The 23,986-nt window shown below is 35.0% G+C and overlaps 1 protein-coding gene across 2 annotated transcripts in view; it reads right to left on the reverse strand.

The window, feature by feature from the left end:
* Positions 1–23,986, reverse strand: part of HNF4G (hepatocyte nuclear factor 4 gamma) — a 115,937-nt gene that overhangs the window by 47,413 nt on the left and 44,538 nt on the right. Inside the window, exon 2 of one of the 2 annotated variants that reach the window (XM_070221416.1) lies at positions 22,016–22,070. The exons of the other annotated variant lie outside the window; for it this stretch is intronic. The gene's annotated coding sequence lies outside the window, so the exon portion shown is untranslated. The remainder of the gene's footprint in view (positions 1–22,015; positions 22,071–23,986) is intronic. 2 annotated transcript variants of the gene reach the window in all.

Here is a 23,986-nt window from a genome sequence, read left to right on the forward strand (position 1 = left end):
GTATTTGGCTTGTTAGCACTTTGTTGAGGATTTCTGCATCTATATTCATAGAGATATTAGGTCTATAGTTTTGTTTTCTTGCGATATCTTTGTATGATTTTGGTAACAGGGCAATACTGGCCTCATAGAATGTATTCAGAAGTGCTTCCTTCTCTTCAGTTTTTGAGAGAGTTTTAAAAGGATGTGTGTTAATTCTTCTTTAAATGTCTGCTGGAATTCAGCATTGAAGCCATCTGGTAGTGGGCTTTCCTTCATGGGAAGTTTTTGATTATTGATTCAATTTTTTATTTATTATAAGTCTATTCAGATCTACTACTTCTTCTTGAGTCAGTTTATAGACTTTGCGTTTTTCTAGGAATTTGTCCATTTCATCTATATTATTGAATTTGTTGGCCTACAATTGTTCATAGTGGAGTTTCATTTTTTTTCTCTTATTTGTTATCTTGACACAAGCTATCAGAAGACCCAAAAAATGGATATGGGTTTTGGTTAATATACTACAAAATAAAAAGTAATTAGGAAAATATCATTCCTTTAGAGAAATCTGACTTATAAACAGTTATTGCGCAAGAGTATGCGTATCTCTTGCGTTAAGCATGCCTTTTTTTAGAGTTTTGTATTGATACTTTGATATAAGGGATTATATAGTAGAATATTCTCTGTAGTTTCCAAATGTCTTAGCGTTCATCCACAGTACAAATACTTTAAATGTTTTTTACAATTTCCAGTGATGTCCTTCTTAATATGCATATTATATTAATTATATTATAGTGTATTTTTTAAGGTATCTGTACATTTTTTTGAAAATTTTTATAGCTGAAAACTAAGACACCAAGCTAATATTAAATGCAATTCAAGTTTAGTTTCTAAATCGATTTGACATTTGACAGCATAAGAATCTTCTTCTAATAAAAAAATTTCCAAGGAATCCTATGAATAAATTCAAACATAGAGTAACAAAAGCTAGGAACACAGATGTATCTGGAAAGATTCTTCCAGATGAAAACAAGGAGATCTAGGAAAGATGAGGCAGCAACCAGGAGGAAAACAGATGTGATAATACGAATTAAGACGTTAGAAAGATTTTTCTGCCCTGAATTGATAACGATGTGCTTCTCTTCAATAGCTATAAGAAGCAATGCTATTTTTCTCCTTATTTATTAGATAAGTTATTTACTGAGATTTACGCCTCTTTTAATTTTCCTATTATGTCCAGTAGTTAGGACTTCCTTCTACAAGGAGTTGGATGTGATGTCCTCTGCCTAATGAAGTTAAATATGTTTTCACAACACACAAACACAAACACATTTCTTTCTGCCAATAGAGAGACAGACTTTGTTTTAAAACCAGCTCTTCTATGTACATAAAGAACTTGGGATAGCTTTAAAGTATAGTTAAATACAAATACGCAGCTCTCTTTGGTTCTCGGTCATTAAACTCTTCTCATCTACGCAGCATTTATACACCCAATCAAATCTGGTGGGGAGCCAGCAGGGGGCTGTGGACCCTACGCAACAAAGCAACTCTGAATCATAAGTCACCAGAACTGATGATCACTTTCTACAACAGAATTTGTACTTGCTTGCTAAGGGAGCATTTCTAAATCTAGTAGACACTGCTGCATTTGATTTTACCTAAAACTGCAATTCTCATAATCAGAGAGATTATGATTGCTGGTCATCTGAGACACAGCAAAACATTTTTTTAAACTTATTCTAGTATTATTTACACATATAGTAATAAAGAATTCAATGCTGCTCCATTTTAGATAATTTCTACGTACAGCATGGTTTCTGTTTTCATACCCTTTCCCCACTTTTCCGGTGGCAGTAGTATTAGTCCTATTGATTTTCATGGAACAAAAGCCAAATGTTACAGGAACTCTTTCATGACAAGCAGTTATACATTTCTGAACTTCGCAAGGAGAAGTTCTCTCCTTATATAAATTAAGTGGTAGGAACAGGTATAGGAGTCTTCAAGAATTCTAACGTTTCAGAATAAACTCTCCCAATGTTAAGAGATGGAGAATTCTGGTGCAGGCTGCCCAAAATTATTAGGAGGTTAAAAATGTCCTTGAATAAATTACAGTAATATCAAACTTTACTGTGAGTACCTAAAAGTTGACGGCTGAAGGAAACAAAAATATCTCAAGTGTTGTGAAGGTAACGTAACATCAACAAAGTTGAAAAGAAATCAGAATATTAAGATTTCCAGGAAGCTATTAGAACCCTGCCAGTAGGTGTCACATAGAGTTCATGACAAAAAGCAAAAGAATAAAGACAGTGACCAGAATAGCATTTTTAAAAAATTAATTACCCTTAAGAAGTACATTTTATTGTAAATTTCATTTTATCTTGTGAATAATTTTATGTACCTTCCATATTTCCTGCATATCACTTATAATATTAAAATTGGGTTTAAACATAAAATTACTTTTGAAGAAGTAACACATTTTATATGTTAGTTTTGATATTATATTCTTTCTCCCACAGCTATTTCATATGTCTTTCAATCATAAATTATTAATAGTACGTCCTTATAAGTATAAATACAGCAATTTACAAAACTCAAAGGCTTTATTGAGGAGAGAGGGAATATGCAATTGATAAATAAAAGCGGCAAAGAGAAAAATATAAAAATATTGATAATGTTCTTTTTCTTAGGTAGGGAGGTGGATATACTGTGCCTATTTTAGGATTATTCTTTATAATGCACATATATAGTATGTTTGTATACATTAAATATTTCACTATAAAAAATATAAAGTGTTCTGTCTCTATGTCAGTTATTGTACCTGCTTTATACAAGTTCCAACTTTGACATCATGCTCAGGCAGAGACTCAAATAGCAAGAACCTGCCAGCTGCTGAGTATAGTGAATTCTGAAGCCTATAGCAGTGTTACAGGTTAGTACCTTGAATAACCTCCCATCATTAACAACGTTAATAAAATCATAACAGTGAATGCCGCTACATGGGGATATTACAAATGGAGATTTCAGAGATCTTACGATTATATTAAAGTTTTCTGTATGACTTTGTGTGATAGGAAATACTATTGTTCGTGATTTCAAGGAAGGGGAAAGACGAGAGGAGTAGGGGGGCACTGTTTCATCTTTAAATCTTAAAAATATAATCTGTGAGTCAGCTGCAAAAGTACAAACCGAACGAGCATAAATTCACTTTTTTCCAAAATAATGCCTTTTTTCTTCTTTATGATATTCATCTCATTCTGTCTTCAATTTGTATTTGATAACATACACTAACTTACTCCTGTATCATAATTACTCATTTATGGAGCCCAAATTTCACGAAATGATGTAGTTTCCTTATTACCAAAAACATTACCTTGCTTGCAGGCCATAATTCATAACCAACTTAAATAAAAATTTCGATTGTCACCTTTTAAAGTAGATGTTTATTGTTAAACTGAAATATACTTTTCTACGATTTTCTTTTTCAGCGCATGTTTATTTATACAAATGCGGAATTAATGACATTATCTAAAATTTAACCCTTTCAAACATTACATTTTACCACCATTCATTCATTCAAACAAATTAATGACCATTTTCTATGTTCTAGGCACTAACCTAGGCAATAATTTCAAGGATTAATAAGTCACAGTACCTGCACTTGATAAAATTGTTTCTAAATGCATGATTCATAATATTTTAACGTGCAATCTTTATTTATTACACTCAATAAAAACAAATTTAATCTCTAGTCAGTAGCAGTATTCTCAACGGTCACAAATTAAAACCCAATTTATGCAACTATAATAAAAGACCTTATTAATGTTCATCTCATTATTTTAGGTAATAAAAATGACTTAAATTTTCACTTATCTACCATATGAGTTTTCCTTAGCCTCCTTCTACATTGTCAGCAGTGTGTGTGTGTGTGTGTGTGTGTGTGTGAGTGTGTTGGACAGGAGAAGGAGTGTTTTTCTTTCACTCCCTGCAAAACCACTTTGTCTGACTTTATTGTGTCATCTATTTTATGCTGTCTGTTAGTTTATTGAGTACATCATAATCTCATTACACTCTCTGTTTTTGGTAGGAAGATTCAAGGTTTCGTACAACTCAGATTTTTCCCCAATTTTTTTCAACAAAATATAGACAATGAATTTTCTTGAATGAATTTAAAGTTTAAGTCATTTAGTTAGCATTCCTAATATATAGTATTAATAAAATACCAATACAATGCTGTTCAGAGACCTTGCATTTGAAAAATATTAACATAGTGAGGGTGGATTCTATTATTTGGCATTGATGTCTATCTGCAAATTTGCTTGGAGTGGGAAATGCAGCAATAGAGAAAATAAAAAAGAATGTACCCCCAATTACTTGAAACAAATTTGCAAATATTTCTTTTGGAAATGAATCACAATAAAAACATAATCAGGCCTAATGAAATTAGTATCTACAGCCAAGAAATTTTCTAATTTTTATCAATATCAGTGGAAATTATATATGCTTACGAAATTGTTGTTTAAACAGGTGAAAAACACTATAAGGCTTATAGAAGTTAATTTAAAAAACAAAGCAGTTAAAATAGATAAAATGAAAAGTTAAGAATACACACAATTTTGAAAAACAGAACAATTGCTAGACAAATATATAGAAAACATTCACCCTAAACTGAAAATTATAGAGTAACTATTTTTTTTACATTTCAAATTAGCATTTTCTTCTAAATTACAATACCCAGTGCTTATAAAGATAAACCAGAATGGACAATCTCTTATGCTTTTGTGGGAAATACTCATTAGGTACAAATATTTTTCAAAGCTACTTATATAACGTTTGCCTCAATAACTCAGTTTGTGAGAAAGAAGGAAGACTTTTTGTAGGAACTCCTTAGGATGGAGAAGCCCATGTCCCATCATCCCCATTTTCTTCCTAGGACTTGAAACAAGGTCTACCTGTTCCAGCTCAGTCTAATAGCTCCTTCCCCTCCAGATATTACATTGCTTTCTCCTCTAAAAATTTTTAATATGTCTGGTCCATTCCAGTGGTGAGATTTCTCCTTTTATCCCAAATTATATTGTTAAATTAATTAAACAAGGAGGCCGTTTGACTGAAGTGGCTCTATTGCTTTGGTGGCCAACGTAAGCAAATCAAAACCTAAGCCTGTCAATGCCTCAAGGTGAATAAATCGAAACCTAAGGACAATCAACCACAATCAGCCAACGAGGCTTTAAGCTATAGCCAATCAAATAACTTCTTTTATTTGCTTCTGCACCTTCTCTATATGTCTTTCCTCTAGCTCTTGTCCAGCAGACAGCTCCCAACCACTTCTGTTTTGGTGCTCATTGGAATTTTTTTGTTTAAATAAACTCTTAAAATTTTTAATATGCCTCAGTTTATCTCTTAAAATATAAATAGAGACAAATATATGTTTTCACACATATTTTAATATTTTATGACTTGTATATATATCTGAATGTATGTTATGTATGAGTACATATATATATACACATATATATTTTTTAATCACATTCCAACTCTGTTCCCTCACGCATCTCTTGCAGATGGTAAATCTCAAGGCTGTCACCTGTTTTTGTGTGACAAACCAATCTTGTTCAGAGAACCGCCCCCACTTCCTGCCTCCAAAAGGGAACAGACAGAGAGTGCTTAGGATGGGTGGTTCTTCTTCCACTTTTTCTCAAGAGAAATCGGCCTCATTGCTTATAAATCAAAGATAAAAATGTCTTTCTGGCCTTCCTCATGTGGGTCCTGGGATGATGAGAAGCGCCACTGTAGGTCAGCTGGGACTGACAGAAAGTAACAGACTTCAGTGTGATTCAGGACAAATCACGTAAACTCTTGTAGGCTTTGGTTCTTCTGTACAAAATGTGGACAAGACTCATCTCATAAGATTACTGTGAGGAATAAATGAAACAAATTACATGAAAGCTTTATGTAATCTATGAAATCGTATGGTAAAGTCAAGTATTATTAGGTGAGAGTGGGATATATATGTAAAATGCTGCACAAATGTAGAGGGTAACTATAAAGCTCAAATTTAGTGCCAGGATGTGCATTTTATCTGAAAACACTCTCTGTTTTAACCAGCTTTTGGGTTCTCCTTTCAATCTTTCACTAAGTGGCAAGTGAAGTAGGTACTGAAGTAGTAAGGAACTTCCCCACCTGACACGCTTCTAGCTGGGTAGACAGTTTCACAGGAGACAATTATTTAACCAGATACGATGGTATCTAATCTCAGACCTAGTTAGGGTGATCCCTGTTATCAATGCTGAAGGAATTTAGAAAGGGAAGAAACAAGTAGATGGGAACAAGAGGGATAGATTGTAGGGGAGGTGGCCCTTCAGCTAGGCCTTGAAACAGTGGAATAATGTTAAGAAACAAGCATTCCAAGCCACAAGTAGAGTATGAAAATAGATACAGAAAAGTCGTTTTCAAGACGCTCGCCCTCAGCATGCAGGGAGAGAACGAAACCAGGTCACAACAATAGATGTCGGCACAAAGCAGTGAACAAGAAAACCAGCCCCGTACTGGAGCAGACCTTGCCGGAGCTGAAACAAGCTGGAAGCACATGGCTGTAAAGGCCTCACTGTCTAGAGCTGCTCGCGGGTTTCCAGCGTTGCTCTTCCTGTGCCATCTCTTGCCCACGGCAGTCTGTCTGGAAACAGCTGTCTTCCTCTGCTTATACATATTCATAATGGAGCTAAACTTTTGTCTTCTAACAGACTTGCAGTCCCCATTTCATTGGGAATTACAGTGACCTTAGAAGTATGTTTCCATGCTCCTCCAATTTCTGTAATTAGAAAGAAATGCCTACAAGATGCTATGATTTTAATGTACAATCATTAACTACATTTTTTCTTTATTCTCGACATCTGTCTATTGGTATTACACAAAAATATAATCATAAAATTAAATCCTTTAGCAAAAATTATATATCAGTAACATCATAACCATTACAGATATCTAATAGCTGCTTGTGCTGAGACTCTGTATTATGACATTTATTCTTCCAATAACCCTTTGGGGAGATAGTATGACTATTATTATTATTATTGTTTCATTTTAAGGTAGAAGAAACTGTTATTTACAAGGACTAAGTTACTGTCCTCAAGTCATCGAGCTCAAAAATGGCAGAGATAGGATTGAAAAGTCCACACTCTTCAAACATAATCAAATGAATTTCAAGGAATGGATGAGAAGAGTAGCTTCTTGGCTTCCCAAACTATAAGGGGTGCTATAAAAACTCCAGCCCTAATTCACAAAGTGTATGCTGGCTGGTCCTGAGCCTACCAATGTAGCAAGCCAGGGGGAGGGAGAAACTCATATTACAAAGCACAGACCTCTTTCTGTTGATATTTCTATATGTGTGTGTTGTTTCAGTCAACTAAAAGTAGGCAGTCACAATCTTTAAATTGCTCAGTTTACTAGACACAGAAGTATATTTATATTATCCAAATTATAAATATTAAAAATTCTTACGGTTCACAAAGTCAAAAAAGAAAATATAAGAGAGAAGAGAATAGTCCAGAAAAGAAAGCAAGCATTTGCCATCTTTTTTCAGAACAGTGACACTACAACATCAGTGCAAGTGAATTATATACATGCATCTGCTCTGGAAAACAATTTTTCTTAGTAGAAACTGTTCCCTCCATCACTAAATAAAAGTTCTTCAAATACTTTGAACTTCTTAGTCTGAAAATGCGCTAATTAATTGCCAGTGCTGGCCTCCAAATTTCCAGCTTGTCTAGGGCTCTGTCTTCAACATATGTATATCAGCATTTATGATATTTCTTAGGCAACATATCAGAAATAAGAATGACGAAGGCATAATCATAATATGGGTAGGACAAATCTGATTTGCAATATAAAATAGGAAGGAAAGGAGTTCTGTAAGAAGCTTGTGGTCAGCACACACATTGAGACCTTTCAATCTATATGAGACCTTCGAAAGCATAAGCAAGTCGGACAAGAAGAAAAGAGGTCTTTACAAGGTGTCCAAGTAATAAATAATTTACAAAGCAATTTAGAAACCTCAGCAGCCACCACTTACAAGGCTGCTGTAGGGAACGGAGTCTATATTTGTAGAGAAGAGTAGAATCAATACAAGGAGTAAGCTGTCAGTTTTTTCTATAGTGTCAATATCTCAGACTGGCTGCTTTCACTGGTGCTCCTGTGCAAACAATTTCCAAAAGTATACTATTGAGTGACATGCTGCATGGATTAAGTGATTTACTTTAATCCCCTAACTGCATGTTGAAAGACCAATAGCCCAAGAGGAATACTAGAGAGCCTGAGGACAAAGCAACCTATAATAACAGTGTGATTTTGGAATGGTTTATGCTCAAGAAAACCCCAGTACCACAGCAAGTTCCATCCAGAACAACAAGTAAAAATGAGAAGTGGCCACGATATACTTATAATATCTGGCTACCAGGAGGATCATTCACAATTTTGAGAGATCTGATTAAATAGATTTATTGGTCAACTTTCCCGTTTGTAAGTCATCAGATAAAATGGTGATTCGATCTTGGAACTGCAAAGAGAAATCTTAACTCCCTTTTCATTTGTACCTATGTTATAAAGATCTAGTAAAATTTTTTGAAGTGTCTTATCAAACTCAAATGTGGTCTTAGCACTAAATAATTAGGCATAGAAGTATTTATGTCATTAAATCAGGAGGTTATAAAATTAAATTGACTGTAATCATAGAGCAATGGCTGGTTCAGGGACAAGTATAACAGGAAAACACTCCATCTCTAGCCATGGAGGGAGGTTTTAAAAAGTTGGCCTTCCAACTCCATTGCTAGGGGACTTCGATCACTTAAATGAGAAGATGGGTTTAGTTTAGCTCTAGGCCCTTCCAGCACCAACAATTCTATTATTATAAACATCAATTATTGTTCAGTGTTACATCAGATTGATCATTCGTGAGCTATTGAGGTGTGGAGGAACATCTGCCCTTAAATGGAAAAGCACGGAACTATGGGGATAAAGAACTAAGATGTAAATATAAGAATAAGTTTCTTTTTTCAGTTCAGATTCTGCTATTTAGGAGCACTCGCATAACGTTTAGAAGGCAGAAGAGAAGCAGAAGCTTTATTGCTCCTGCAGCAGTAGCCCGTGAATAAACGCTTGGGCTTCACCGTACAGGAGTTTCTAGAGTGGCCTCTGCTGTTTTCCTGGAACTCAGCCACCTCAATGTTGGAGGCAGTTTGATCAGTGCTGGCAGCTCCCTGACTCTCTAAAGTTAGGGGCGAATCTGAAAGCTAACACCGTTCTTTCCTGAATTTTGTTTCTCCAGGCCTTGCAATGGTTTTGTGAGCACTTTGTTTCTTGAGTTAAATCCTTTCCTACTCCACATTCTTAAAGTGGTTTCTGCTTTCTTGACCAAAGCATGGATGAAGCAGTGTCTTTTAACATTTTTTAATAGAAAAAAACCATGACACATATATTCCACTTAAAGTTTGAGGAAAGGCAATGAGAAAGGATATCAAAGACACTGAGATAAAGGCTATTAAGGATGGCTGATCCATACTGACCCCACTTAAATCTGTTTCCTCATTTGTAAAATGAAGAATTTGGTATATTAATCTCTAAGATCCCTAATGCTTGAAAGTTCTAAGATTGCACGACTCTAAGCTAATTGTTCAAAATGTCCAAATGTTTACTTTGGTCAGATTGCATAGAATAGACACAATTTCTAAACTCCCTATTGGCTGTCCCTCAGTGAGGAAGAGCACTGTGCTAGAGTCTGAGGACATGAAAATATAAATCATGGTTTCTGCTCTCGAGGACTCTTAACCTCTTTGTGGAGAGAAAAACTGATAAGGATGATTAGTGTGAGTAAGTGAGAAATGAAATTATTCTAACTCTAGTTACTTCTGAAATTGAGAGGAAAATTCATAACTGAAGAGGAGAGTAATCCTGGTATTAGGTCTACGCTGGGCTTTATGGAATGAGCAGATTTTGACTGGTGGACAAAAGAAATAAGACTTTAGGATAAAAAGAGAGCAAATAATGGATGTTTGAAAGGATGTGTGGGAAATCTGATTGGACCTTCAGAGTGGGACTATATTACAGAGGGTTTAGAGAGAGCTAAGCAGAAAATTTCAGATTTATTTCCAAGAATGATGGGCAGCCAGAAAATAAGTGATATAATAAGTGTACAAATCAAATGACAAATAAAAAAGATCAGGTATATATCTATCTTGGAAGTCTTAACTACGGCAGGTCCCAGAGCCAAGGGGAAGCTATAAATTTTAATAATATAATAAAATAAAGAAGAAGAAGAAAAAAAAGAATGGCTGATTCACACATGCAATTACACGCAAAAGAACAACCTATGTGTGAGTTGGCAAAGGGAGTCTATCCTAAGGTAAACATTATCATGAAGGAAACGAAAGATTGTAAAAATGAGTTTTAAAGGATTTATATCATTCAGAAAAGAGTGAGTAAACACACAACTGGGTTACTAAGTTTTACCATTTTTTAAATTGTTGAGATGTTCAGCGGGATTTAAAAAATTACTCGGTTTTTGAATTCACTTTTGCAGAGTCAATTTTCAAAATCAAATTTAAAATTTTAGGCCTAGAAAAAGTTTTTAAACTTCTGTTTGTTGTTTGCTTGACTTTGACCAGGTTCCATCTCCAAAGGTAGGGATGAACTGGAATTGATTTCTGCAAATGAACCATAGTAAATTATTACCAATTTATCTAAAGTATAAAATACTGTTAGGTAAGGACTATTGTTTTCATGTATTTTGTCTTCCCTCTCACTTGTCTGCACATAACACAAGTTCAACATGCATGTAGTCAATGAAGGAAAAAAAGATGGCCAATCAGGTTATTCAAATCTTGCTATTAAAATATAATAAAATGCACTGTCAAGGTTCAGGGAGAGAGCATGTTGGGGTCTGTGAAAGAGGGAAAATGAAAGTTACACTTAAGATGTGTGGTGGATTTAAGGGGAAATAATTGGGCAGAGGCTGGTCCTAGGAACTATCTCAAAAGGAAGGATAGTCAGACTTATTCGTAAGGTCAGAGGCAAGAAGTCCACTGCGATAGTCAAGCTGGAAATTAAGAATACACTTAAGGTAGGGGCTGTCCACTCATCCATTCATTCATTCATTCATAAGATTGGCAATAAGCCATGAATAAAAATAGAACGTGTATAATCACTTAGGGTTCATATCTGGAGCTTTGGATCCACATCCAAAGGGGTTGCTGGAGCAGACCTACAGGGAGCCCAGAAGCTGTGACAACCTTCAGAATCTGTGTATAGGCAGAATGACTCAACTCTATGCTTATCAAATTCTGTATCCCAAGAGACTTATGCTTGTCCTATTAAAAATATCCAGCAAACCAGGGTGGTCTGAATCGGTTGTTATTCAGAGTCCTTGCTCATTTGTACCTACATCAAGATCAGAGACAAAGCAGCAATCATAGGAAGAGAAGTCAGAAGAAGAAATATGATGAAAACTGTAGAGATAAATTTTAAATTAGGTTACCTTGGTGAGTTTCAGGAACAAAATTAACTTTGAAGGCCAAGTTTATCTTAAATACTAATGCTTGTAATAACACTTAAAACTGGATGCTATAAAAGTGATTGCTATCAGTGTCTGTGATAGAAAATATCAGAAAGAATGAAAGGCCTATATAGAAAGAAATATATTCAACCAGCTCAAAACTTGAATGAAGAGTCTCTATGCTACAGACCTATGCAGCTTCCTGTTCTGCAGTCTTAGATTTTACATAGAATTTTCAATTGAAAATTTTAAAAACTTATTTTAAAGATTGGTTTTGGATTAAATCATCCAGAAAATTCAATCAATTGCTAAATGTATGCTAATTCACAAGACAATTATTAACTTTGCAATACGTAAAACTCTGATTTTTCTCTTTCACAAAGTCTATTTATTCAGTGAAAACTCTTTGGGATTTGGTGTGAAAAGATTTGGACGTGAGATTAAGCTCCATCATTTTGAGGTGAATATATTTTAATAACTGTCTTCCTTTATACAGAAAATGATAAATACTTGGTGTAGAAAATTTGAGGAATATAGAATTGTATGCCAAAACTAGAAAACTGTAATTCTACCACTGTTTTCATTTTTATATATATTCTTTAGAATTTAACATGTTTATAAATTCATTATTATTAATAAATTAATATGAGGTTGCTGATACATTACCATAGTTGACACAAATATGACCATTTGACGTAGTTCAACAAAATATAGTTGTCTCATTGGTTACAGTCAGTGCAACCACTTACACAATTGGTGGCTAAGAGCCTGGGAACTACTTCTGTGACATCAGTCTAAATTCAACCTGTCCACTTACTTGGTATATAACTTTAGACAATTTTCTCTAAGATTGAGTTTCCTTAATCACAAAATGTGATAAATATAGTCCCTACTTCATAAGTTTTTTCTGGGGTCTCAATGAGATTCCACGAAGAGTTCTCAGCGCAGTCCCTTGCATTCATTTATTCATTCATTTCTTCAACAAATGTTTACTGAGTTCACTCTATGTCCTGAGCTCTGTGACAGGCAATGAGCAAAGGGGCTGACACAGTGACTACTCAAATGACACTTATAAGCTATTGAGGAGACAGACATTCAAAAGATATTATAAGATGATTAATGATAATCATAATAAGTACAATAAAGGAAAATTACAGTGTTACGATAATGTGTAACTAGGGGACATCACGTGGTCTGAGGTGACCCTGAGGATTAGCAAATGCTTTCCTGAGAAAGCAACATTTAATTTGGAACCTGAAGGGGGAGCAGCCAGGCAAAAAGGTGGACCAAGAGAACTCCAGAGAATGCCGAGCTGGGTACTAGCTTTGTGCCTTGGAGTACCCAGGCTCAGGACTCAGAGACGTTCCCATAATCACAAGCACATGCATTATATATTTGTATATCCTGCTTTTTTCACTTATCATTAACCTGCGAGCATTTTTCCATGTTATTAAAAAACATGACTTGTAATGGATGCTGAATGCTCATCGTGAAGACACACAATGATGTACTCAACCATTTTCCTGTTTAATCATTTGATTTGTTTCTAATAATTTCTATTTGGAGAAATGCTGAGAAAAAATCATATTTACTTGAGATTACTTTCTCTTAATGGTATATTGGGTCAAAGGAGAAAATACTGCCAATTTTGCCAAAATTTCATTTCATTAAACCAGCAAAAATTTACATTCTGAAAAGCAGCCATCCACTTAGCTTCCTTAACTTGAGTTTCTTAATTTTATTTTTGAATCTTTAATAATATCTGTAATAACAAGAACAATAATAATAGGGTTGTGATAATCCAATGAGGCATTTCATATCAAAGTGTCATCTGTATAGAAAATCACACTAAGAGGTTAGTTATTCTTTTCATCAATGTTGTTAATTATTATTGACTAAGTATATTAACGCAAAGATAACAGTTCTGGAGAACTATAATTAATAATACTTATTAAGATCTTAGTCTGTTTAATCCTGCAATGGATGCTAGTATGATAAATTTTCAAGGGAAATAATGGGTATATGTTTAGTTTTAAAAATATTATCTACTTTCTATTTAAATATTACCATTTTCCTTGGTTTTAAAGAGAGTAAACTTATCACTGAATAAGCCCAGCTTTAGATCAATGATATTGAACTTCAATGAAATGCTGCACAGACTGTATACTTTTTAGGGGGGAAAAAAGATAAGTAACCTGAGCAATAGACTGTGAGGTCGCTTGGTGAGATGCAGGGGGCAGTGTAACAAAGGCTGAGGAAGAAATGGCAGATCTGAGAAGGCTGTGAGGGAGGGGCCGCGTGCGGGCGGGCACGTCCCGGGCAGAATAGGGGGATCGCTCTTTTTTAACAAGAGAACATCTCTGCCTACTTTGTTAATAGGACTGCTAAAAAGGAACGGTGCTGAGAGGTGCAGAGTCCTCTAAACCATGAAAATCACTTAAAGAATTACATTTGTGCTGGAAAGAGAAAGGGAACTTCTCTTAATCCTCGTTCTATGATAAAATTAGGACAATTTTTACTGATCTATTTGAAACAAACGAATAAATAATTTAATAAACTAGCACACTATTTTTATGAATATGATTAATTTTATATTTGATTTTAGTAAAATGTGTCCTGATAAACAATTGGTGATTTTCTCATAATTGCAAAGCTATCATTTTATCATGAACACATCATTTCAAACTTTATTTTATGAAGCCTGTGCGTGTTCAGTTAATGTCACAGAATTCAGAAATGCTTAATCGTCTATCCTGAACGCCCAGTCATTACTGAATACTCTGTTATTTAATCATAGATAGAATAAGGAATTAGATGAAAATTTTAAGTAGAATAAGAAAATTTAATTGAGAATTACTTCAAATAGGAAATAATAATAAAATGATGGTGTGAAACTATTATAAACACTATCTCTGTCACATAGAAAATTAAAATATGAGTGCTTCAAATTTTGTTTGCATAGTTTAAAATTCAAACATGATTTTGATGAGAATACGAAAGCGTGATCACCAGCAGAGCAATATTTAAAAGAATAAGCACTTGTCAGTATTCTAGTATATTCCAGTGAGTGCCAACGGTGCTCAGGCAAAGCAACCAAAACAAAAGACAGGCTCTAATACAAATTATCTCTTTCAAGATTAACACATTAAAACTCTCCCAAATTTCCAGATAAGACTCGATATTTTCTAGGCAACTGGCTAATCTGTCCGCCTCTTACAGAACTGTTGCAGGACTATGAAATGTTCCTTAACCTCCTTCTTGTTCTAGAAAGTGTTTATATTATGCTGCAAAGCGTCAAGTAGGGGATACTGAGGTTAAGACGGAAAGATTTCACCATTGAAGGTGACCTACTTACAATTTGATCATCTTAAGGACATTGTCACATTGCTCTTGACAGTCAAGTTTTGTGCTAGCTTTATCAATATCATGATTCCATTCAAACTTATATAAAAAAGCTATCTGAACATTTCCAGTAAGATTCACTAGATTTTGCTGAACAAAGCTGCAAGTAAGTAGATCGTGTTCATGTTAGGAGATGAAGATGCACGTGTGTCCAGTCCAGAGGTGTGCATAAGTGGCCATCACATATTTTTTGTTCTTCTGGCGTAATATGGTTTTTGTTTTTAGATGCTTTCAAAAATTAAAATTTCACAAAAAAATTCAGATGCACAATTTTTATTGAAATAGAATTTGGTAATATTGATGGTAAATTTCCTGGGGACAGTCTCCAGGAAACTCCTTAAGGCTGTGCCCCCTCTTAATGGAACGTGTGCTCCCCAGGGAGTACCCCTATTGTCCACCGTTCTCTTCTGTTCATCCCCCTACTCCTGCTAGCCTCTCCTGGAGTTAGAGATGGTAACTCTTCAAATCAGCAATAACCAGGATAGAATGAAGAACAGGGAACCACCTCACAAACGATACTAACATACTGCTATTAAAATTTCGAGGGAGAAGAGTTTTCTCTTGGCTTAGTAAGTCTGTTCATCACAGAGATGGCCACAGAGTTGGACCTTGAAAAACAAGTAGAATTGCGACTGGTAAAAATGGGCAGATCGATATTCTATGAAGTCTAGAGTGTGAGGCAGTGGTAATTTGTGTATGTGATTCTAGTATAGGAAATACGAAAGAAGAAATGGATCATAAAATGTTAAAGGTGGAAGGAATTCCAGACGTAATCTAGTTCAGGAGCTTTTCAAATCTTTACCTATGGAAGTATTTCCTAAACAAATTTCAAGCATGCAACCAACATATAAAATGCAAAGTCAGAACTGTGACGGAGATTAAAACACTCCCAATCTGTAGGATTCCACAGAGGACTGTTTGAAAACCAACAACCCACTTCCATCCTCTGCTAAGAAAGTGAGACTCAGAGAAATGAAGTTATTCACTCAAGGTCGGTACTAGGATTAGAGACCACGAGTCCTTTACTCACTTTGTAGTAACGTGGATCACACTATGAATTACCTCAGCTAGATTTTCCAGCAAAGTTCAGGAAAAATAACATAAAATATTGTTCAGATATCACACTTCGATATGAAGAAGTTAATAATGGTGGATGGTTTTTTAACCCCTACCTGGATTTTGTTTTATTTTAAATATTACCTTTGTCATTTACTCTCGGTTTCACTGACGAAAATTAATTTTCAAGGTAAAACTGAAGATCAGACAGAAGACCTGTAGCTGCGTATTGAAGTGCGGGCGCGCTGCAGGATTTGGCCTGAGCTGCCGGCTTTGCTCTCTGTGACACTTTCAACATTGACTATGTGGGGCTCCATCGTAGCTGCACATATGTACAATCACAATGCTGCGTCCTGCTCAAAGAAGAGGAAACTATTTTTTCCCAAATTTGGATTTAATTTTATTGCACATATTAGATACCTTCCAGTTAACCTTATCAAAGCTTTGTGTTATCAACAATTCTTGATAATTTTTTATATTATTTAGATTAATAAACTAAAAATTATCTTGTATATCAAATAAATAAGCAAAAAGTTACTTATTAGGCTATTAAGCATGCATTCAATAAGAATTACATTGTTCTCAAATTGCACAGGATTTTTCCAAAAACAAAACTCTTATCTAAAAACACCAAAAACATCTAAAAATTAAGAATCGAAAAAATAAATTTTTTTCAGCTTATTGTGAAATGCTTCTTTTCGTCCATGGTAGTTAAACAAATACAGAACATTTGTCATCTACCCTCTTGGTATCCAGTTTCTGATAAACAAAATATTCATTCAACAAATAAGTGTCATACACAGCATAGCTATTTCTTTTACAAACCATACACACATACACACAAAATAAAAAACATTCAAAACAAGTGACAGAACCTCATTAATGATGGAGCCCTGGTATTATTTTCTAGACTGACTTTATCTCTGATTATTTACTGTGCCGTGAGCAAGTGTATGGTTCCAAAGAGAGTCTCCCAAAGGTCAAATCGTCACTCCACCGCTTACTAGCAGTGCGATCTTGGGAAAATGTACCTCAATTCTTTGTGCCTCAATTTCCCTATCTATTCCATATCTACTCTATTCTACTAAAAATAGAATAATATCTATATATAACTGAGGAGTAAATATGTTAGTATGTGTGAACTGCTTATTGTAGTGACTGGTATTTGTAAAACACAGTCGATAAATATGTTATTATTAGTCTAAAACTATAAACAAATGATGGATTCATACATGTTCTTTTCTCAAAAGTAGAAGAAAATCTAGACATTCCACATAGACTATAAAACTAAAAAGAATGAAGATTTTTAAAGACCTTAAAGAAATGCTTAAATCATCACAAAATGCTGTTTCTCCCCCTTGCTTTCTTGGAGGGGAAAACTGCTGAATTTCAGACACCGCTTGAAATACTATCTTCAGGTTATTGTAGAAGAATTGCATATCTGGAAGAGGAGACTAAAAGTATCAGAAAACTGGGGAACAATTTCCCCAGAAGGACACTAACAAAGCACTATCTTCTCCTAAAGACACAGCGCTTGATCATAGGCAATCTGCATTTGAAAATTGCATTATCAGGGAAATATGTAAGAAATAAAAGGTTTGACTTCCACCAAATGCAGCCCATTTTTCAGGTGCGTGAATCTGCTGACTGTTCAAGGGCAATCATTGGTATTTCTCTAGGAAAAACAATCATTAGCCTTCATTCATGAGCAAAGCTCGGAGATATCATCTAAGAGGCCGCTGGATCTCCTAATAAGGGTTATAGTTTGGGCAGGGACAATTTAAGAGAGTTGCATTGGAAAGGAGAATACTGTGCTTAACAGATATTGAGGGCCACTTCTGTGCCAGGCATTTTGCGAGGCCCTTTTCTCCTTTAATCCTCACCGGATTTCATATGGTGACGTGTTATTGTCTCCAGCTTTATAAATGAGAATCCTGAGACTCAGAAGGGTACAGTAACTTGATAGAGAACACATACTTCTGACAAAGCCAAGATTCTAACCTAAATGTATCTGATACCAAATGCATGCTCAGGTCACCACATCACATTTGGGGACTCCAGAGTCTAATAATCCACTTTCTTTAATTTTTAGAGCGGACTCATAGCTCCTGTGTTTCCAGACTTAACATCAAGCTCTTGCTTTGCTATAAATTTCACTGTCTTCACTGAAAGAAAAATATGGGTTAAAAAATCCACTGTTCCAGATCTGGATTTTGGAATCCAGATAAAAAGTTTCAGGACTTTAGAACGCCTGCAGACGTATTTTTAGAGCTCTCACATCCATAAATTCCATTAAAAGCTTTTTATCCCTCTGTCTCCAGAATCACTTGAATTTCAAAACATATTTATGTAAGCTCACAGATCATGAGAACTTGTTTTTAATAATTTTTATAGTGGTAAAATAGTAACAGAAAGAAATGCAAGATCTAGCATAATAACGAGCCCTGGATTTTGGTTTCATTTAACTTGAACACAGATGCTATTCGAATATTTACATACTCAGAAAGTAGGTGTTTTTCTCCTGCTTGAATATCCATTGCTCTTCTGCTTCCTGCACATGTTTTTCCAAATTTGCTCACCTAGAAATTACCTGTTCTTCAACCTCTATACATATAAAGAGATTGAAGGATTTGATTCTAAATATACAGGCTCCAATAGACAATAGTATTTCTCATTCTCCCTATTGTGATTTCAACAAATATTTTAGCACTAAAAGTCTACGGTTCAAAAAATTTACTTAAGAATCCTTTCAAAATTTTCCTTCCAAAAATTTCCTCAGGGAACACATACACATATCAAGTCAAATAGTTTCCCTTTTAATTTTAGGATAATCTAAAAAAAATATTTAAAGTACTAGAAGCTGAACTGGCAAAAGCTTCTATTTCATCCTACAAACTCTAGTAAAGGGGCTATCAGTACAATCGACCAGATGTTGATAAAACAAGTAGATTGAGGGGGGCTCATTAATTCTTAAGCAGAATACTAAGTTTTTAATTTTATTTTGAAATAGATAAGTAAGCATTATCAGTCACTTCCTTAAATAAAACTTTTATGCGTAGTTTTCAAACTAAATCCACTAATGAATATTAGAAATATCAATACTTTGGCGGGGGTACTTACTCTTCCTCCTGACGTTTCTCTCTGTGGAACTGGAGCTGTCTCCTGACCTCATGCCACCATTTATTTACCTAGCCCTAGAGGAGGTGAAGGGATTTATCAGGTTGGCAAATTTGGGAAGACTAAAATGGGATGCATAGCCCCTCCCAGGCCCTCTTTCTTTGGGGAACAAGCTGCCTAAGTTCCCACAGAAGGTTACACAGAAAGGAATTCCTGCTGTCTGAATTCTCGATAAAATATGACATGAGTAAATTACAGTATATGCAAAAACAAATTTTAAAAATCATACTGCATTACGTTTTCTCCTCACAAATGCTAAAACCACGTAACTGGGTTAATTTTGCCAACGAGTTCAGCCTAACATGAATAAAAAGAAACATACACCTGATATTGAAGTTGATGGTAAGTCATCTACTCAAGCTCAGAAATTCAACAATTTGCATAAGAAATTGAAAGTTAATTAGAAAAAATTACATACAAATTGCCAGTTACATACACTTAAACATAAATTTTATTTCCTTCTTTATAATAAAAATGGTATTTCTATGATTTATTGTAAATGAAAAATACGACTGGGAACTGGGCATTTTCTTCTTGGCACTTTAAAATAAAGACAGTAAATGAATAAATAAAAAACCTCATTGAAGCTGCAGGTTTCCAGTGCTCATCAATATAACTGATCCATGAGCCATTAGTGGGTCATAAAATAAGAAAGCTCAATAAAATAATCATAACCTCACATGTTTATTTAGTTCTGAGACTTAAATGATGGACCTTTGTACCTGACCATGCCTAGAGACAGTTTCGTAATACACAAACACACACACACACAAAAACACACACACACACAACACAAACATACAATGCTTATGCTCATGCTCTCACTTTCTCTTAATTACATAAACTCACGTACACATGGGTTCATTGACATACACAACACTATCATAGCTTTCCTTTAATAAACAATGAAGGGGCATTATTTAGTTTCCTTTTCAAAATAAATAACTTAAGCAATGGCTTTTTATTTAAACTACAATTATTTAAAATGCTTGACCTCTGAATTTCCTCTGAATGGCAGATAAACTCAAACCAAAAAGAAAGGTTCAATTTACATGAACATATTTTAACTCTTTGTAATTACATTTCTAGCATTCTGAACTTGTTTCATTACCACCTTCATTTTTAGTAGTTTTTAAGGATATGAAATCCAAGATTCTCATACAAGACTGGTCTTTAAGGATATGAAATCCAAGATTTTCATACAAGACTCATCTTCTTTCTAACTTCCTAACTTACACATAATATGGAGGATGCTCAAAGTTATATAATTTCTCAAGCAACAGTAGTGTATTAGACAAATTTAGAGTGAATAAAGGCTATGCTTCCTATACAGCAAAGAAAATGTTTTTATACGCTTAAAAAATGTCTCTTGTTGGTAACACAAAATTAGTAGGATAATGTCACATGGTTGATTAAAACTGTTGTTCTGGGTCAGTCTTCAACTTATAGAAAGCAACGTCTATTAACTCCTTTTACCTTTAAGTTTGTATTATCTACAATTAGTATTCCTTCCCTCGCCTCAGATATTTTAAAAGAAGAGAACTGTCTGATGAGAATGTTGACGTCTTCTTTATATTCATTTCTAGCCTATGTCTAGAAGCCTTCTCCACTGACTCCAGTTAACCACAAAGATTCTCCCTTCCTATCTTAACAAAAACCTCCTCCTAACTCCACTGTCTTACTTTTTCTCTTGAGGTTTTTTGCTTTTTTTGCTTCAGACAGCAGTTCTAAGAAATTGTTTACTATTTGGACTCCATTTCATCATCACCCACTCACTTTTTCACTTCATTCTGCCCCGGTCTTGCCAAGAAACTTTTTTCTCTACCAGTTGTCACCAGTCAAGGCCACGACTTCCTTACCTGTGCTGCCTCTTCTGCAGAGTCCTCTGCCTCATTTCCTCAATTCCTGTCCAAACTGTCCACTCCTGACAGATTATTCTTTCTAAAGTGTAGTTTGGTTAAATCCTGTTAGTGTGGAGGATGGAGACTGGGAGGGTAGAGAATTCCCAATGGCTCTTCAACATCTGAAGAACCAAATGGAGGCCTCTTCCTCTGGATAAGCTTTATCTTGATTTCGCTATTCTTTCCACCTTTGTTTTAGCAAAACTTTAAAGTCACTCTTCTTCCGCAAAGCACTCACACGTCTGCGTCAAACTTTACTATGCCTTTCATCTTAAAACAGCATTTTTCAAACATTTTTAACCACGACCTACAGTGAGACATACGTTTTAATTGTGACCAAGTATACACATAAGCATATTTATACATATATGTTTTATGTCAGCATCACATATAAATCTGAACAATTTTCACGATGTAACGACACGCTGCAACTTTTTTTTGTAAATAATGATGCACTAAACTTATTTCATCACTTAACAATGAAGAGCAGCCGCAGTTTAAACACCCTGATCTAGAGCATCTGAATCTTTGCTTTTTTTTCTAAGTTTGATTCAATTATACACTTCATTAAGCCATTCAATCATTTATTCATTCATTTCATTCAAAAAACATGCAATAATCTCCGGCCGGAAGTCAGGCATTTCCGTGTGCACTGGGAATAAAATGGCAAGGAGCAGACGAGTCCCGCCCTCACGGAGTTTGCAATGTCCATCCTCAAAAGCAGCATCACCCATGCTCCTCTCTTCTTGAAGTGTTTACCTGTTCCAACCATTTCATAGCTTATCATGCTACTTTACATTTCCTCATCTTTTATATCTAAATTTCATTTCCACAAATAGACTGTAGCATCCTTCAAGAGCGGAATCTTAATTACACACACTTGCACTCTGAACCTTCACTTGGTAAGGGGAACTCAAGGGTAAAGGCAAAAAACAACCGAGTTCTAGTCTTGCTCACCACTTACCAGCTTTGCAAGTTTAGGCCAGTCACTCAACTTCTCTCCAATTCAGTTTCCTCGTCTGTAAAACGAGAGGTTGGGCTACATCAGTGGTTTTTAAATTCTACTGCTCCAAGTTTTCAGGATCCAACGGAGGTTCCAAAGCCTGACAGTGAGTGGTCTTGACTCAAAAGAGGAGAGCGAGGCATACTCCCGTTCTCCTGCCTCAACTGGAGCTTACAGCTTTGTTTGAAAAGAAGAGGCTCAGCGCTAAACAAATTTTAAGTCATTAAATCTTAAGATTTTGTAATCATGTGCTCCATCTTCTCTGCTGTACAAGGATGAGGTGAAGGAAGAAGAATAGGTAGGAAGAAAGGAGGGAGGAAAGAAGAAAAAATACTTGTAACAGAGTATACACTACTATGTTTCAGGAACCATGTTAGGATCAGTATACAGGTTATCTTAGTTTTCTATTCAATAACTTCATAAAATAGGAATCAGCCCTATTTTACATATGAGGAAAATGAAGTGCAGAAAGCTTAGATAACTGATGAAGTAAGTAAGAAGCAATGAGGCCAAAATCTTTTCTCTTTCCATTACCCCAAGGTATCTTCAAAGGAAGATAACGCAGACATGACATTTGTTTTTTTGTTTTCTTTTTTTTCATTTTTCCCATATTTCACTTGATGTGATCCTCTCAGCTTTGAAGCGTATATACTTCAGCCTTCTTCTTATTTTGCTGGCTAAGAAACTAAACTTCAGAGAAACGACAGTGATCTGCCCAATGCCAAAGTAACTCAGTGGGGCAAGGATGAAATTAAATATCTGAATTCATATTTTGTGTTCTTTCCATGTGCCAAATTGCTTCCTTTAAAAGACAGAAAAAGAAATAGGGAAACAATAAGAGGGAAGGAGGCAGAAAGGATGGTAGAGGTGGAGAATTATAACAATTCCACTGCTCACGTAAGAGGGCTAGTGAGTCAAATGAGATAACTGAATGGAAAGCACCTTGAAAAATCCAAAACACTCTATCAGTATAAGTCATTATTATTAACTATTCAAACAGTCTGCACTGAAGATGACATTTCATATTTTTGTAAAATTCCATGTGGTAATTGCAAATATAAAAGAGCTATATAATGAATTAATTGCATAGACATCTTACAGAAACTCACATAAAAGAAGGACAATCTGACACTCTTGAGATTATGGTACAAGAGTTGGTTACATACGCCTGCTTTCTGTTCATGATATACAGTCCCTTCTGGCAGTAGAATAATTCAAATTTTCAATTTTTCTTGGATTTCATCACAAACTCAATCAAAAGCATGAAAGTCAGTATTTTAATATCTTTGCACTGTGTGAAAAATAATAGCATGCACTACTACCTGAACTCTTAGAGCATTTTTTATTTTGATTGTCTTCCCATTATACTGAGAGATTGTCAGGACTTTATCAGGAAGATCATCCAAACAAGCTAGAGCATTATTAAGGTTCCAGCAGTGGAGTAGCTCACTGAATCTATGAGTGATTAAAAGCCATACAGTTGTGACAAGGAACATAAGGAGATCAGACAAAGGAGTTACATGTCTTTAAAAGAAGAAATAAAAAGAAGACTAGGATGATTTAACTCCCTGCATCTTTTATCAGTTCTAAAGCTGCAACATCATTTGATCAATATTTAAAGCCTTATGTGACTGGAGTCCTTATGGCAAATAATTTCCAAAGGTCAAAACAGTGGAAAAGAGGATTAACACAGAATTACAGCATAATGATTGCCTTGTCATGGTGCCAGCATTCCAAAAATGATATTTGACATAACAAGATGCTCTGACATAGTAAAATACTACCACTTTTGGAATTTAACATTGACTATAGTTACATTTTTTTGGTTCATTGAATTACTTGGACTTAGAAATATATTCCCATATCATTTAACATTCACAAAACTATTAACTAAATGCTTCCTATTTGCCAGACTTTGCACTGTTCACTGGA

This window comes from Equus caballus, chromosome 9 (assembly GCF_041296265.1).
Source record: "Equus caballus isolate H_3958 breed thoroughbred chromosome 9, TB-T2T, whole genome shotgun sequence".
Classification (NCBI taxonomy): domain Eukaryota; kingdom Metazoa; phylum Chordata; class Mammalia; order Perissodactyla; family Equidae; genus Equus; species Equus caballus.